This window comes from Pelobates fuscus, chromosome 1 (assembly GCF_036172605.1).
Source record: "Pelobates fuscus isolate aPelFus1 chromosome 1, aPelFus1.pri, whole genome shotgun sequence".
Lineage (NCBI taxonomy): Eukaryota > Metazoa > Chordata > Amphibia > Anura > Pelobatidae > Pelobates > Pelobates fuscus.
In genome coordinates, this window is record NC_086317.1 from 407,372,231 (window position 1) to 407,390,251 (window position 18,021).

Genomic DNA, 18,021 nt, shown 5'->3' on the forward strand with positions numbered 1-18,021 from the left:
TATTTACCTTCTCTCTCTTTATTTTCTAGCCTCTTGCCTTTAAGACCCTTCAGATAACACATGTTCATAACAAACAACACTACATTAATCGGGAACCTTTTCTGGTACCCCATCTTTACCTATCTCGCCTAGGACTAACCTTAGTCTCTAGCGGATAGCCCCCGTCTCGTGAGTAGATCGCTACTCCGAGATTTATGCTTAATATAAGCATCAGGCGGGACTCTAAGTGAGAGTCGAGGAGGGGCGACTGGGGGAGGGAGAGGGAGAGGGAGAGAGGAAAAAAAAAAAAAAAAAAAAAAAAAAATATATATATATATATCCCTTCTTTCTCTTCTCTTTTCCTTTTCCTTTCTTCTATGATTTAAACTGTTTCCAATTTACACTAACCAATTTTATAGTGGCGTATTAATAATACTAACTTTCAGTTATAACGATCTCTGTAGGCTCTAGGTTTTCTAGTATAAATTATAATGATACATTCTCTACCCATACCTTTATATATGTATTCTGTGATAAGTACTAAAAAAAAAAAAAAAAAAAAAAGGCACTCGTGTTAACATTCCTCGTTTTAAACTTTTTCTCCATATTACCCTTAACCGATTCAGTAGTGCCGTGTGCTTGTGCAAGCTTTTGGTTATATCGTTCTCTATAAAACTCTTAGATTACTAATATAATTGTAGAGATTATTTCTCTCCCCTCACCTTTATCTATGTTTCTATACTAAGTAATTGTTCCACACTTTCCTAAAACCCTTTTAGCCCCACAACGGGCATCTCATATCTTAAAATCCTTTACTGGATCATAAGTAGGTATATCTCAAACCTAAATCTAAAAAAAAAAAAAAAACACACTCGTGTTGTCATACCTCAATTTAAGCTTTTTTTCCTTATTTCCCTTAGCAAATTCAATAGTGACATATAATTATAGACACTTTCAATTGTACCGTGCTCTGTAGGCTTTTCAGTTACAAATATAATTCTAGTAAATTGTTTCTCTATCTCTATGTTTCTATAGTAAGTGATTTATTCCACACATTTCTAAACCAATTTTGTCCCCAAGTGGGCATCTTGTATCCCTTATAGATATATCTTGACCCATATTCTTCTTACAGGAAGAAAAAAAAAAAAAAAAAAAAAAAGCCACCGCCTTCTTCTTTTACTCCCATATCTCTCATCTCTCCCAGCTCTCTTAAAGTTATTAGAGGGTTAATGATTTTGTCCATGCTTCTAGTTCTTTAGCTGACGTGAATGGTATCCATTTTTCTTCCCACCACACAATTATTTTGGATGATTTGGATGATCCAATATGGCGTCTAAGAGACAAATAAAAAGCAAAGAAAAAAAAGATGACTCTCAGCCAACTAGGTTGTCAGGTTTTTTTTCCCCCAACAAAGAAAAACCGGGACACAAAGAGAACGAAACGATATTCCATGATCAGAACACGCAAACAACAGTTGTGCTCAATACAGATCATAAGAATTATGCGAATTATGTGTCTCAAGATTTCCTGGTGAACAAACTAGACGAGCAAATGGCACAGATTGCTAGCCAGATTGTTAACAGCTCAAATACAATTAAAATGGAGATGGAGAGAATTAATACCAAATTGAGCTCGGCATTAGAAAAAATTTATAGAATGGAAGACCAAATAAATAATATGCAACGGGAGAACACTCAAACAGAAGCTTTAATACAGCAAATAAACTTAAAGATTAGAGACCTTGAAGATCGGTCGAGGAGGTGCAATGTTCGTTTCAGAAACATATCTGAATCTATAACCCAAGACCAATTACAGGACTTTTTACTCTCTTTCTTTCAAGAAGCTGGTTTGCAGAAGGAAATACCTCAACCTATAATAGAACGAGCACATAGATTAAGAAAGCCTCATGAAGTTCCTGCCCATTATCCAAGAGATGTAATAGTTTGCTTCTCCTCCTATACATACAAACAACAATTGTTAAACCTGCTGAGGAACAAGGACAACTTATCGGAGAAATTTAAGGACATCATTACACTCCAAGATCTCTCAATGCAAACAAGAAAATGGAGAAGAACATTTTTTCAAGCCTTAGACCCATTGAAGCAAAGAAACGTGAAATACAAATGGGTACAATCATCCATACAAGCTTTAAGTCTGAGTCAGCTTGTTAAAGTGACTCAGAAATATGTGAGTTTTACCAGTCACATGCAATAATTTTACACTTTCTATAACAATATTACTCTGTTTTTGTGTTTCATGTTTTATTGTTTTAGATACTCCCATCAGAACCAAGTCTGGTAAAATACTGCTTTTGCATGTTTTTTGAGTGCTCTCACCACAATTTTATCTTTCACTACACTTAGTATCTGCTTGATAATCAGATGTGTTTAACCTATCTCCAATCAATCGCTATACTGCTAGATTGGAATACTAGGTCCAACATTTGTATTGGGACTGCAGAAGTGTCCTACTGGCTCATATCCTGACTACTTAGCTAGATCAGATACTATTGCCACTTCACTTCTTTATCTCCATTATACACCCCCAACCCCTTGTAAGACTCTGCCTTGCTTCTAAGCATTATACCTTATAGGGACATAAACATTTGTCCTACTTTATTGAGGTCACTGTATTTCTAAGCTTATTCTGTAACTCCTCTTACTCACACCGCGGATAAACTGATTAATGAGACATTGTTGCACATATTAACAACAATCTATATCTATCTCAGTTATCAATTAAAGAGCACACTGGTGTGCTGTACACACTATTTAGATAGCAGGAAACTAGACGGTTCCTATATACTGTATATATTTTTTCACTGTTTATACACTTTTGTCACTATATTTCTTCGTTTATTTCATTTTATTCTCCTCAAGAGGAACTAATAAAATGTATTATTATTTCAGATATTTCACCTATGTTCTATACTGGCAATTGGCTGCCTTAGATTAATGAACAGCTCTCTTCCGGGTATAGGGACTGTTAACTGGGAGAACCTTTCTGTAATCCCGTTTTCCAGTCTTTTCATTTTCTATATTATATCCCTTGGGTTATGCCTTTATACCCTGCAACCTTACCAACTCCAGTGAAGGATTTTCTTTTCTAACATTGGAAGTTGTCTCTTTTCTTTTAGAACATTTCTATAGTCTTTTGAGTAAATCTGATCTTAACAGATGTTTCCTTCAGAATATTAATACTTTCAAAATAAGGAACTTGCCAAACTGCAACTCTTCCTGACCTTTTTGCTTATTTTGCTAAGTTTGAATTTAGGCAATGAACTATTAACAAAACAGGTCTCGAGACATGGTAATATTTGACAATCATCCAAGTTTAAAATAATGTGATGTAATGTGACATGATGAGAGGCCTGTATAATCTGATGTGTTATACCAATAAACTTAGAGTTGATTTGGACCTCACACTCATGTCCATTGTTGGGCTTTGGGTTGTAGGTCGCACCAGATAAGTAAAGAAACCAGGTTTTGGATTCCAGTCAGCCACACATCAAAACTGTCTGCTGCCAACTTATTTTTCTTCCAGCTGGTTGGTGTTTAATCTGCTATATTTGCATTGTATAATGTTGTTTGCTCTGCCACAGACACCTACTGTTGTCTTCACATAAAAGGGATTTAATATTTTTAGTATGAGCTCACAGGATACTAAGGTTGCATGACCCAACACAAGATAAAATATCTCACCCCTAATGATGTTCCACTCAGTGCAGGTAATACAAGCGCAAGTAATGTCAATCCATCTCAATTTCCAGGTGAAACCCTAAAACAATTTGTAAGTAGAGTTGCAGAAGGTAATTATTTGCTCCTTTTTAAAGATATGATCAGGGGATTGTGTTTGAATTAAATATATTTGAAATTGTAGAGACATATGAAGAAAGTTATAGCCTTTCTGTCTGTATGAGCCAAAGAAGACATATTCACACCTCCCCCCTGCCCTAGCCCAGTGCCTCAAAAGTATATCATGCTTCACTATATCTTAGTTGTAATGATGATGATGATATTGTGATTGCTGCAGGATTTAACCTCCCGGTGATATACTTCACAAAAACTAAGGTGCAATTAGACATCTCCCCATTTGAGCCCTAATGCCTATGTGCAACAAATGCCATATATGTTGGTAGAAGATAAGGTGGTCCTTAAGGCGCCTGATTCTCAACATATTTCATCTATACAAAAAGAGACATATTTAAGTAACAATGGTGCTAATAAACAGACCAAAGAAACATTCAAATGAAGCTGCACCTCACACAGTGTGTAAACCCAAAATGACACTCAGCAATTCTCCTTTCCTCTCGACCCACCACTTGCCTGCTCAATCCTATCCCATCTCACCTTATCAGATCTCTCTCCCCTTGTCTTGTGCCTTCCCATCTTCAACTGCTCTCTCTCTCTTCTGGCATTGTCCCTGCTGACCTTAAACCTGCCACTGTAGTACCTATCCTGAAAAAAACATCTCTTGACCCGTCCTCAACCCTCTAACTATCGTCCCATATGCCTGCTCCCTTTCTCCTCAAAGCTTCTGGAAAGACTTGTCTTTACCCATATGTAATTCCAACTCTCTCCTTGACCCTCTTAAATCTGGCTTCCGCCCTCTACACTCTACTGAGACTGCTCTTTTCAAATTTACTAACGATCTAATGACCGCTAAATCCAAAGGCCAATACTCCTTACTATTTCTTCTTGACCTCTCTGCTGCCTTTGACACCATTGATCATACTCTCCTTCTTCAAATTCTTCAATCACTCTCTCTGTGACTCTGCCCTCTCGTGGTTTTCCTCTTTTCTCTCCCAACGCTCATTCAGCCTCTTATTTTCTTTTTTCTTTTTCAATTCTTTATTTTTGAGTGTTCGTCTTAAACATAACATAACAATGTTTCAAGCAATTACAGTATGTAAAGTCTAATTCAACATACAAAGCAGATTGTAAAATGTTATGATTTACATATCAAAGCTATATTGTATGCGACCCTTCCCCTACATATCCCGGTCCATGACTTATCACATTTTGTGGATACAATGCCTTGTGTAATTTAAAAACTTATAGAAGCTATAATGTGAGATTGCTTTATCTGACAGTGCTGCAGGTGGCCGATCTTGTGGTTAGATAGTAACTATGTTCCTTACCAGGTGAGGCCTTGAGTAAATAGTGTACAATATGTATTTGAAGGTGATCACCGTCAATATTCTAACTTCTTCCTATCTAGAGAAGTGAGATACAGAGGAAGAATAGAGCGATTAGGATAGAAAAGAATGGGAAAAAAAGGGTAAAGGTAGCCCTCCATTGAGTCCCACAGTTTCCATCATCGCATACTATCTCCCCGGGCAGGGTCTTTTAACCTGAGTGCTTTGTGTTCACCCTAGTTTTTATTTTGGGATGGGGTCCTACTTTAACTTATAATTTAAGATGCCCCAGGCGCTATATCCCTGTTAGTCCGCTAAAGGTAACTTTGTGGAGTAATAATTGCTCATGTCTTGACCATCCCTCCAGTGGTCTGCTCAAGAGGTACATCCATGGGTAGTGATGTCGCGAACATTGCGAACCGGCGAACCGGGCGAGCCGCCATTGACTTCAATGGGCAGGCGAATTTTAAAACCCACAGGGACTCTTTCTGGCCACAAAAGTGATGGAAAAGTTGTTTCAAGGGGACTAACACCTTGACTGGGGCATGCCAGAGGGGGATCCATGGCAAAACTCCCATGGAAAATTACACAGTTGATGCAGAGTCTGGTTTTAATCCATAAAGGGCAGAAATCACCTAACATTCCTAAATCACAATGGATATGGATTGACACCTGACATATGGCATATTGACACCTTGACATATGGATTGACACCTGTCCTCAGAGACCCTGATACACACTGACACAGAGCAGAATAGAGACTGTTCCCCCTACATAGGGTCACTTGGCAGATATGGATTGACACCTGTCCTCAGAGACCATGATACACACTGACACAGAGCAGAATAGAGACTGTTCCCCTTACATAGGGTCACTTGGCAGATATGGATTGACACCTGTCCTCAGAGACCATGATACATACTGACACAGAGCAGAATAGAGACTGTTCCCCCTACATAGGGTCACTTGGCAGATATGGATTGACACCTGTCCTCAGAGACCTAATTGTGTAATAATGGTAATACTATTACCTATTATATAATATTGGCAGGGGCAAGGGAATTCCCTATATATAGATGGGTATAGGCAGAGAGTATGGAGACCGGAGTGATAAAGTGTCAATAAGGTGATATAAAGTCAAATGTATCACAGACACACAGCCACCCTTTCTCTTAGCTAGTTTCCAGAAATGCTGGATAGGTAGAAGGGCTATAAAGACTCAGAGAGGTCTAAGAAGAATCCTCTAAACTAGCCCTAATCTCCTTAAACACCTTCAAGGGTGTTCTAAGCTAAAGCTCAATCTAAACGTTTAGATGACTGCCTGATTTCCCATCACAGATGCTGGCTAGGAATAACAGTGTGCAAGACAAAGAGTGGGTCTAAGTGCCCATAGTCCAGTAAAGTGTCCCTAGTGAAGTGAAAAAGAGAATAACGAGCTGGCGCCCAAGAGAATAACGAGCTGGCGCCCTATCAGGGGACGTGTATATGGCATTGATTTTAGGAACCGGAGATGGAAAAAGATGCTTTAAATTTGGGGCACTGCGCGTGCAATCTAATGTGCCACCAGATAGGAGTGGTGTGTTAAGTAGTACTATTCCTATCAGTTTAATCCCTGTTATGTGCCTTTTTTTTGGTTTGGTTTTTGAAGCCACAGTGCAGCACCAGAGAGCCGAAAAATTGGGCATGTACACATGCCTGAAAAATTTGGTATTGTAGCAGCGGCCATAAAAATCTATGTTTGTTTCCCAGGCAGAAAGTGCCCTAAAACATTGCGGCTTGAACCCTGGTTGGTGGCGGATAAGTCACGCAAGTCAACCGGCATTCAGAGCTAAAATACAGCAGCGTGTGGACCATTTTTAGCCCAAGGCAGCTCATCTCATCAGGCCTTTTTTAGTTGAATGTATCGCCCAGTGCAGTCCCTTCGGGATCCATTCCACATTCATCTTAATAAAGGTGAGGTAATCTAGACTTTTTTGATCTAGGCGACTTCTTTTCTCAGTGACAATACCTCCTGCTGCACTGAAGGTCCATTCTGACAGGACACTTGAAGCGGGGCAGGCCAGGAGTTCTATCGCAAATTGGTATAGCTCAGGCCACAGGTCAAGCATGCACACCCAGTAGTCAAGGGGTTCATCGCTCCTCAGAGTGTCGATATCTGCAGTTAAGGCGAGGAAGTCTGCTACCTGTCGGTCGAGTCGTTCTCTGAAGGTGGATCCCGAAGAGCTGTGGCGATGTGTAGAACTTAAAAAGGTCCGCATGTCCTCCATCAACAACACGTCTTTAAAGCGTCCTGTCCTTGCCGGCGTGGTTGTGAGAGGAGGAGGATGACTTTCACCTCTTCCCCTGTTAGATTCCAGTTGTGCTGTGACATCAACCTTATACGCTGTGTAAAGCATACTTTTTAATTTATTTTGCAAATGCTGCATCCTTTCCGACTTGTTGAAATTCGGTAACATTTCCGCCACTTTCTGCTTATACCGGGGGTCTAGTAGCGTGGACACCCAGTACAGGTCGTTCTCCTTCAGCCTTTTTATACGAGGGTCCCTCAACAGGCACGACAGCATGAAAGACCACATTTGCACAAGGTTGGATGCCGAGCTACTCATCTCCCGTTCCTCCTCCTCAGTGATCTCAATGAAGGTATGTTCCTCCCCCCAGCCACGTACAACACCATGGGTACAAGATAGGTGACAACGAGCACCCTGGGATGCCTGTTGTGGTTGGTCTTCCTCCTCCTCCTCAAAGCCACATTCCTCCTCTGACTCCTCTTCCTCACAATCCTCTTCCAGCATTGCCGCAGGTCCAGCAAGCGATGCTGATAAGGCTGTTTCTGGTGGTGATGGTGACCACAACTCTTCCTCTTCCTCTTCACGCTCATCTACGGCCTGATCCAGCACTCTTCGCAGGGCACGCTCCAGGAAGAAAACAAATGGTATGATGTCGCTCATGGTGCCTTCGGTGCGACTGACTAGGTTTGTCACCTCCTCAAAAGGACGCATGAGCCTACAGGCATTGTGCATGAGCGTCCAGTAACGTGGCAAAAAAATTCCCAGCTCCCCAGAGGCTGTCCTAGCACCCCGGTCATACAAATATTCATTAACGGCTTTTTCTTGTTGGAACATTCGGTCGAACATTAGGAGTGTTGAATTCCAACGTGTCGGGCTGTCGCAAATCAAGCGCCTCACTGGCATGTTGTTTCGCCGCTGGATATCTGCAAAGTGCGCCATGGCCGTGTAGGAACGCCTGAAATGGCCACACACCTTCCTGGCCTGCTTCAGGACGTCCTGTAAGCCTGTGTTCTTATGCACAAAGCGTTGTACGATCAGATTACACACATGTGTCATGCACGGCACATGTGTCAACTTGCCCAACTTCAATGCTGCCAATAAATTTGTTCCGTTGTCACAAACCTCTTTGCCGATATCCAGTTGCTGCGGAGTCAGACACTTTTCCCCCTGTGCATTCAGGGCAGACAGGAGTGCTTGTCCGGTGTGACTCTCTGCTTTCAAGCAAGTCAAACCCAAGACGGTGTGACACTGCCGTATCCGGGATGTGGAATAGTACCTGGGGAGCTGGGGGGGTGCCATTGATGTGGAGCAACATGCCATTACTTCCTTTTGCACAATTGAGTACAGGTTGGGGATTGCCTTTTGTGCAAAGAAATTTCGTCCGGGTACCTTCCACTGCGGTGACCCAATAGCCACAAATTATTTGAATGGTAAAAGCTGGCGGGCTAATAGTTCAGACAAGCCAGCTGTCAGACGCTGTGCAAGGGGGTGACTTTCTGACATTCGCTTCTTACGCTCAAACATGTCCTTGACAGACACCTGACTGTGGGTAGATGAGCGGGAACTGCTCAAGGCGAGAGACTGAGTGGCAGATGGTTGAGAGGGGGCAAGGAGGACAGCAGTGGTTGATGTGGCTGAAGATGCTGGACCAGGAGGAGGATGGCGGCTTTGAGTTTGTGTGCTGCTTGTACTCTTGTGTTGATCCCATAGGCGTTTGTGATGTGCGATCATGTGCCTACGCAAAGCAGTTGTACCTAGGTGGGTGTTGGACTTCCCACGACTCAGTTTCTTTTGGCACAGGTTGCAAATGGCATCGCTGTTGTCAGAGGCAGACACACAAAAAAAATGCCGCTCTGCAATGACGGCATTCTGGTGGTGGACACAGCATGCGTTGATTGGCGTGCTGTCGGGCTGACCCCGGGTGCCGATGCATGCTGTCTGACTGTGCCACTAGCTCCTTGCGATGACCTCCCCCTGCTTCCAACTCGTCTCCTCTTCCTCCTCCTCTCTGTCTCCCCATCTGAACTTTCGCCCTGTTATTCTTCTTGCCGAGCGGGCACCCACGTGACATCCATGGACGCATCGTCATCATCAACCGCTTCACTTGTATCTGACAACTCAGCAAAGGAAGCAGCAGCGGTTACAACATCATCATCATCACACCGTATGTCCATGTGTGTAATGCTGCCTGCCTGAGACATATCCCTGTTATCTACATCTCTGGCAATAATGGTTGCGCATCACTCATTTCTTCAAACGGATGTGTAAATAACTCCTCTGACATACCAAGTGAAGCGGCTGTGGTGCTCGTGTTGGTGGTGGCGGCAGGCGGGTGAGTGGTATCTTGAGAGGTGCCCAAAGCTAAGCTGGAGGAGGATGGTGCGTCAAGGTTCCGAGCGGAAGCTGTAGAAGATTGGGTGTCCTGTGTTAGCCAGTCAACTATGTCCTCAAAACTTTTCAAGTTCAGGGTATGTGGCCTCTGAAAACTGGGCATTATTCTAGGGCCAAAGGGAATCACAGCACCACGACCACGATGGCCCCTGCGGGGTGGCCTGCCTCTGCCTGTCATTTTTTTTTGGATTAGTGGTACTATGCGTGCAAGCTACTGTGAGACCAGATATGAGTGGCAATGTGCACTGGCAGAGGTTGGCAGAGTACACGCTGAAGGCCTGACATCCGCTTGAAGACATCTAACTGCTATTTAATCTATAACAGTGGAAAAACTTTTTTTTATTTTTAAAGGCACGTTATCGTCACACCAGATATGAGTGGCAAAGTGGAATGGCAGAGGTTGGCAGAGTACACGCTGAAGGCCTGACACCCAGACACTTGCAGACAACTAACTGCTATTCAATCTATTACTATCTATTACTATCTATTGTTTTTGTTTTTAAATGCAAGCTTAAGCTATTGTGACACCAGATATGAGTGGTGGCACTGGGCAAGTGGGCACAGTATCCACTGTGAGCCTGACACAGAAGCTGGCAGGCAGGCAACTGCAATTACATTACACAGAAAAAAAAAAGAGAGAAAAAGCATACTGATGTTCTAGCCCTAAAAAGGGCTTTTTGGGGTGCTGTCCTTACAGCGGAGATCAGATGAGTCCTTCAGGACTGTAGTGGACACTGAATACCCTAGCTATCAATTTCCCTATCAAATGAGCAGCAACTACACTTTCCCTCCTCTATCTAAGAATGCAGCTTCAGAATGAATCTATAAAATGGATGCTGTACAGGAGGTGGGAGAGTCTGGAAGGGAGGGTCTGCTGCTAATTTGCTGGAATGTGTCTGCTGACCGTGAGGCACAGGGTCAAAGTTTACTCAATGATGACGAATAGGGGGCGGATCGAACCGCGCATGTGTTCGCCCGCCGTGGCGAACGCAAACACGCTATGTTCGCCAGGAACTATTCGCCAGCGAACAGTTCGGTACATCACTATCCATGGGGTATAATCTGGTTTACGTTGGAAGATTTGACCTATCAGGTCCTGTACCATTTTCCAATATTTTTGAACTTGGGGACATTCCCACCACATATGTACATCGGAGCGTTTCTGACCGCAGTCTCTCCAACAAGTATCAGTCGGTGATTTAAAAAAAAAAAAAAAATGTATTCTATATAATTTCACCGGTGTGGTGTACCACCTGAAAATTTTTAAATGACTGTTCCTGCAACGTCACACATATGGACACTGCGTTGTTGGCCTCTCATATGTCTTGCCACTCCACTCCTAATGTTTCCCCTAAGTCTGCTTCCCACTGTTCCGTATCGGTGGGGTGAGAGGCTAACAGCGAATTCGGCTAGTTGCTGCTATTTTTAAAGTGTTACAATCAGGGCCGGATTTAGATGAAAAGAGGCCCTAGGCTATTCCACTTATGAGGCCCTTTCACCTCCCATTTTTAAGTTTGTAAATTAGATGAGAGACAATAAAATACATAATTACTGTGATATATATCAATATGTTAAATGAAACATGTTGTGATTGGTACTTACCTTTATAAAAAATGTGGCACAGATAATAAATTAAAAAAAGTCAAGATGAGGGGGGGGGGTGATTGTGAGAGGGAGGGGGGATGACTAAAACAATTACCTTAAATCCCTGGTGGTCCAGTGGGGGCTGCCTGGTGGTCCGGTGGCCCTCATTTCCGGTCTGCAGCTCCGCAGAGCTGCAAACCATGGATCTCGCGAGACCCAATCAGAGCGTTGCCGTGGTAACCCGTGGCAACGCTCTAATTGGGCAGTGCACGCAAGATCCATGGTCTGCAGTTCGGCACATTGCGGAGCTGCAGACCGACGGTCTCGGCGTTCGTGGCAGGAGGGGCATTGAAGTCTGCCCCGGGCACCCCCCTAGTAAGTGGCACCCGGGGCGGACCGCCCCCCCCCCCAGCCCCCTCTTAGTACGCCACTGGTCATATCATATGCGTAGAATGTCTCCTTATTTTCGTTTTAGTGTTCACTGTTTTTAGAATAGTGTAATTTTAATTTTGCTAACAATTTGAATGTAGGCCCCTCTTGATCTTGAGGCCCTAGGCTGAAGCCTAGTTAGCCTATAGGAAAATCCGGCCCTGGTTACAATAAAGATTGCATTTTTACCACAACAGGGTCTATAGTGTTTTTTCCTGAGGATTTACAGTTAGAGCAGGCTCCTCTGCTCTAAACTTGTGAGTGTTCCCTTCTGAAGCTTAAATACCTTTTTAAATTTACTGTGCAATATTGCCCTATGAGGTTGTTGTTTTTTTTTCTTTTTTTTTTTACACATGTGACTTCTATGTGGAGTCAATTCATACTACTGTGTATTGTGTGTAAGTAAAGTGTCACTATTTTTTTTTCTTAATTGTGTTACTATTACTAAGTGGTAGGATATTGATTGAATGAAAAAAAGTATATTCTCATCTGCAAGCACAAAATGATAGTGCTGAACACCAGGATGAAATTTGGGGTACATGCAATCACTCATAATGAAATGGGGACTGCAGGGCAACATTACTTTGTAAACCAATAAAAGAAAACAAACTTAATGTCTAATATGCAAATACAAAAATTGAGAAAGTGTTTGTTAAAAGGTTTAAGAAATATTCCCTCAACACCATGTCTGGTGTTCCTTAAGCTCAAACACATCACACTGAGACGCCAACTCGATAGATGAGGTTGGGAAGCCTTCACATAGCTCCTCACACTCCTACATAAAGCACTATAGGTCTATGATCACAAATCTGATGAATCTGAAGAGTCACACCATGACAGACACATAAAGTCAGCCTGTACATCTATAAAATACACCAAAAAAGTGCTTATTCAAGACTGTCACACAACTGTTGAAACTATGCCTGTTTTTCAAACTGTCTACAACCACTATTGTGGTATTGTAAACATGTACCTATTGATTGCTGCACAAAAAAAATAAAGAATAAAAAATAAAATAAAAAAATAAAAAAATAAAAATATTGAGTGAGAGAGTATTGTTGTTTGGGTAATTAGGTGCCAGACATGTTATGGTTCTTGATCTAACACTGCCTTGCTAATATGAAGTCTACTTACAGTCTTATTATTAGGCAGTTGGTTGGTGGAGTCCATGTTGGTTGGTGGAGTCCATGTACTTTTTTTCATTCAATCAATATCCTACCACTTAGTAATAGTAACACAATTAAGAGGAAAAGAAGGCCCACGTATGTTTTCAGAAGGAAATAGAGGACTGGGCAGAATTAGAGGAACAAATAGAGGTAGATATGCAAGCAGAGAAGGGAGATTCATGGCACTAGTATATGAATAGATAAACTCCGGTCCCAGTTGGGACCTTGGAGTCTACAGAGAGAAAAAGTCACCAGGTTGTACTAATATACAGGGGGTAACCCTTAATTAACAGTAAACACAGGAAAGGAAGAAAGAGCAGTACAACCCTTTTTAAATCTGCTAAAAAAAAAAAAAAAAAAATGGTCAATATTTTATTAATGTCAAAGCTTTAAAAAATACTTAGACTCCAACTTATTCATTTGGAGCAGGTAGGTCAAGCTATCAAAGGCAAAATTGCCGGTAGGTGCACAGGTAGCAAAAAGTACGGAGAGTTAAAGAGTCAATATGGACCCACTAGATGTGTGTAGCAAGCTACACCCTATATATGTCCACTATATTAACCAAATAACCTGTTTGAGTAACTCCGTAAACCAGCAAATGCTAGAAGAGGAAAATCCCTGCTGCCTGCAGTCTCTATATAGGTAGTCCAAAGTACGGACCGAAAAGGGTGAATATAAACCTATTTCAAAAGGTATAGATAAGCGGTGAACTTTATCCCTATGTAGAAATCCTTGTAAATAAGTCAAATTACACCCCTCTTTAAGGCTCCATACTGACACCACAACACGTTGTCTGGACTAAATACCCTATTACCTCGGCAATAGCCACAATGCTAATGCCTACCAACACTCTCAAGTTAATAAACCGCTAAAGTCCAAGCTCTACCACCCTTCACCCCAGTGAAAAACAAAGAAATCAAATTAAATTAGAAAGAACAGCCCGACGCGCATTTCAGCGTCTCTAGACGCCGTCGTCAGGGGCAAATAAAACCTGCTATCGCTACTTGCAGCCTTTAAATAGCCGGTATGCAATTAGACATACCGGACAGCTGACTTCCATCTAGCATTCTCACCAATCGGTGGACTGGACTGAGAGGCTCGCCTACACCAATCACCGATGTCCCACGTGGTGGCTACATCAAATGCCAGGTCACGTGGGCGGGAGGAAAGAGAAGGGGGTGGTAACCACTGCTCAGAACTCCTCCTTGCTCCGATAGAGAATACTAAAAACAATACATGTGACGGCCTGGATAAGACCTCAAGTTACCGTGCTGATCATAATTAATAATGTCCCTATGAGTGCTACACAAGCAAACTCTGACAGGGAAATAAAAAAATTCTAAACACTGTAACGTGGATCTAATGTAAACATAGTCCTCGACTAGTTAGAGAGGAGGACTGAATCACATGTGTGTTCACAAGTAGATACATTTAACCCAGCATGTGTCAATAGTTCACTAAAAGAGTGGTGCACTCAATTTAAATCCCCTTATTATAATGGGGATGAGTAGTGAAACAGATGAATGCATGCATATATAAATGGTCCAGTGTACAACATTGTATGAGGAATAGTCAATGAAAGTGCATAGAGCATAATGATCCCTAGATAGTGAATACTGACAAAAACGAGTGATGAATTAAAGCTTCAGAAAATAAATCATAATTGATCACAAATAGCGTTAAAAACCATAAAGTTACTATATACAGGACATAATTAGATAAAGGGGGTATAGGAGAACCCCTCATTGAGACCGTTAGGTGATAATGTTTGTAATTTAAAAATCCAATATGCCTCCCTTTGACGAAAGGTCTTTCCTACATACATAAGGCCACATGAACAAGTGAGGAGATAGATAACCCCAGTAGTACGACAGTTAATAAAAGAACGAAGATTAAATGTCTCTGAGTTGGTAGAATTGGCACAGACCTTAGATTTCTTGCTAATATAAGGACAGGCACTACAGTGGCCACATTGGTATGTGCCAATAGGTAGATAGTTCTTGAGGGGACCTGATGTGGTTGTCGAGGAGAAATGGCTAGGGACAAGTAAATCCCTTAGATTCCGTCCTCTACGAGCAGTTATGGAGGGATATGTGGTCACTACCTCTTTAAGGTGTTTATCCGAGGATATGATGGGCCAGTATTTTTTGAAAATTCCCAACACCTTATCCCACCCTGCATCAAATGTCCCAATGCATCTTATCATGCGCGTCTCTTGTCTGGCGATATTATCATCAATAAGGGCTTGGCGTTCCGTTAAGAGTGCCCTGGCATAGGCCCTCTTTAGCACCCTATTGGGATAACCTTTCTCCCTGAAGGACAGTCTTAATGTGTTTGCTTTTGATTTAAAGTCATCAAGGGATGAACAGTTGCGCCGTAGCCTCAAATACTGGCCAATAGGGATTCCAGCTTTTAATGGGGTGGGATGATGACTAGACCAGTCCAAAAGACTGTTTGTAGCCGTCTTCTTCCTATAGAGCGTAGTGTTTACTCTATTTGTTGCTCCTATTGTCAGAGACACATCCAGGAAGCATAGCTTAGAGCCCCCCATCTCACTTGTAAAGCGCAAATTGTAGGTGTTGTTATTGAGGGCTATAACAAACGCATCAAAAAGTTCAGTGGTGCCTAGCCATACGACAAAAATGTCGTCAATATATCTCTTCCAGTATAGGACATAGTCCATATACTGTTTGAGATTAGGCTCCTCCCTGATGACTTTCTCCCACCAGCCCAAATGCAAATTGGCATATGATGGTGCACAGGGCGAACCCATCGCGGTTCCCCTGATCTGATGGTAAAGTTTGCCATTAAAGAGAAATATATTGTGGGTTAGTACAAATTTTAATAAGTCCGATATAAATCCAATATACGTCTCGGGTAACTTAGGGTCAAGTGAGAGGAACCGTCTGCAATGCTCAATTCCCAAGTCATGAGGAATCGAGCTGTACAGTGCCTCCACGTCCAAGCTACAAAGTTTCGCCTGGTCAGGGATCTCAGTCTGGGTCAAAAACCCAAGTAACTGTTTGGTATCTCTTAAGTGTGAGGGTAATTCTTGTACCATTGGGGATAAAACCTTATCAAGAAACACACTCACATTCTGAGTAAGGTTACCACATCCAGATACAATTGGTCTACCTGTTAAGTCCGTCATGGACTTATGAATTTTAGGTAGACAATAAAAGGTAGACAGAATCGGTTCTTTAGGATTCATAAAATCAAATTCGTCTTTTGAAATAAAGTCCATATCAATAGCACTTGTCAAAAGGGTACGTAATTCACTTAAAAAGAGTGAGGTTGGATCATTCTTAATCATACGGTATGTCTTATCATCTAATAATAGGCGTTCTGCCATCCTAACATAATTATCCTTGTCCATCACAACCACATTACCTCCCTTATCAGATGGCTTAATAATCAGGTCCCTCTTGTCTTGGAGCTGACTAATCGCCATCCTCTCTCGTTTAGACAGGTTATCCCCATACCGTACTTGATAATCATCATTCGGTAGGGAAATAATTTCCCTGCAGACCATATCCAGGAAAACTTCCAAGTTCCTGTAGTCTTTAAATGGTGGGGTGAATCTGCTTTTAGATCTTAAGTTGGTGTGGGGAACTTGGTTCCTAATGGAATCGTCATTGGATTCCAATAACTCAACAAGCATTTGGAGACAATCCAGGTCTTTGGGTGCTAATCCCAGGTTCTGAGCTTTAGTCTCTTTACGTAGCTCGTGATATTTGTAAAGGGCTAGCTTCCGTACAAATAAATGGACATCCTTTGTCCATATGAATTTGTTAAAGGTTGGTGTAGGGACATAGGACAACCCTTTAGATAGTAGGCTCATTTGAGCGTCGGAGAGGGGGGATCTGGACAAGTTAATAATCTGCATTGATGGTTTAGGTACTATTTCCGTCTCTGGCCTCTGCCTCTGTTCCTTGTCCGTGGGCCCTGAGACAGCTCTGCCTGACGTAGGCCTAAAAAATCCACCCCTTTCTTTAGAATGCTTTTAGGTGGATTGGTCGGTATGGGCGTGTGTGAGGTGGATGGTCTATCAGATTCTGTGTCAGTGGATTCATATTCCGATGTACTTATATAGTCGGAATCCACCCTATTCCTCCTTTTAAAGGGATGATAGATCTTCCCACTTTCAAAATCTGATACATCCCGAAGATATTTATGGTGCTTTCTGACCTTAACCTGATGAGAAAATTTATCCAGGTTCAATTTCAACTTTACTTCCAAAGGTTCAAATTGGGGATCCACTTTTACTTGTTGGACCTCCTCAATTTGTTTATCAAGATCTTGTTGTACGCTTTCTAACCTTATAGATTCGTACTTGCAGATTATATTCATAAACGTATTTGAACAGTTGGTAGCCGCTTCTTCCCACTCCTTATTAAACCCTTCCAAAGTCACCTGTCTTGCGGGCGGTACCTGTACTTGTAACCCCCTAGGTATGATGTTTTTAGAAAGGTATTTTTGGAGTGTGGAGATCTCCCAACTTATCCTAATTTGTTGTCTGAATAATTTGTTCAGTTTGTTAAAGTGATTCATGGCAACCCAGAATGATAGACTTGAAGATCAGCAAAAGAGAGGTGCATGTTTTAGATCTAGTCAGCATGGTAATTAGTGTAATGAGTGTCCAAATTCTGATCCCACTCAAAATTACCCTAGTCTATATGACCTCCAATGGTGCTCCAATTATAATAATACATAATGGGGCTGCCAGTGGATTTTGTCCCTCGCTTGTATATTAACCCAGCTTTCAGAATGGTGGGTTACACTCCCCATGGTATCGATCCATGTTAATGGAGTCCCCTATGCTTTTTTTAGTAGATACTAGTGCTACCAAATTCATTTTGTTACAAAAATGTTTTAATGACCCTGATTTCCCTACAAGCAAACCTCTGTTGGTGTTAATGAGGCCCCCATTGAGGGTTTTAAAACACTGCCACTCAATATTACAACTATAAAGCAACAGCTCTTGCTCAAGGTTTATTGATTTATGGCTGTACCAAAATGTCCAGTTCATTTGCTTGGGAATGACCTA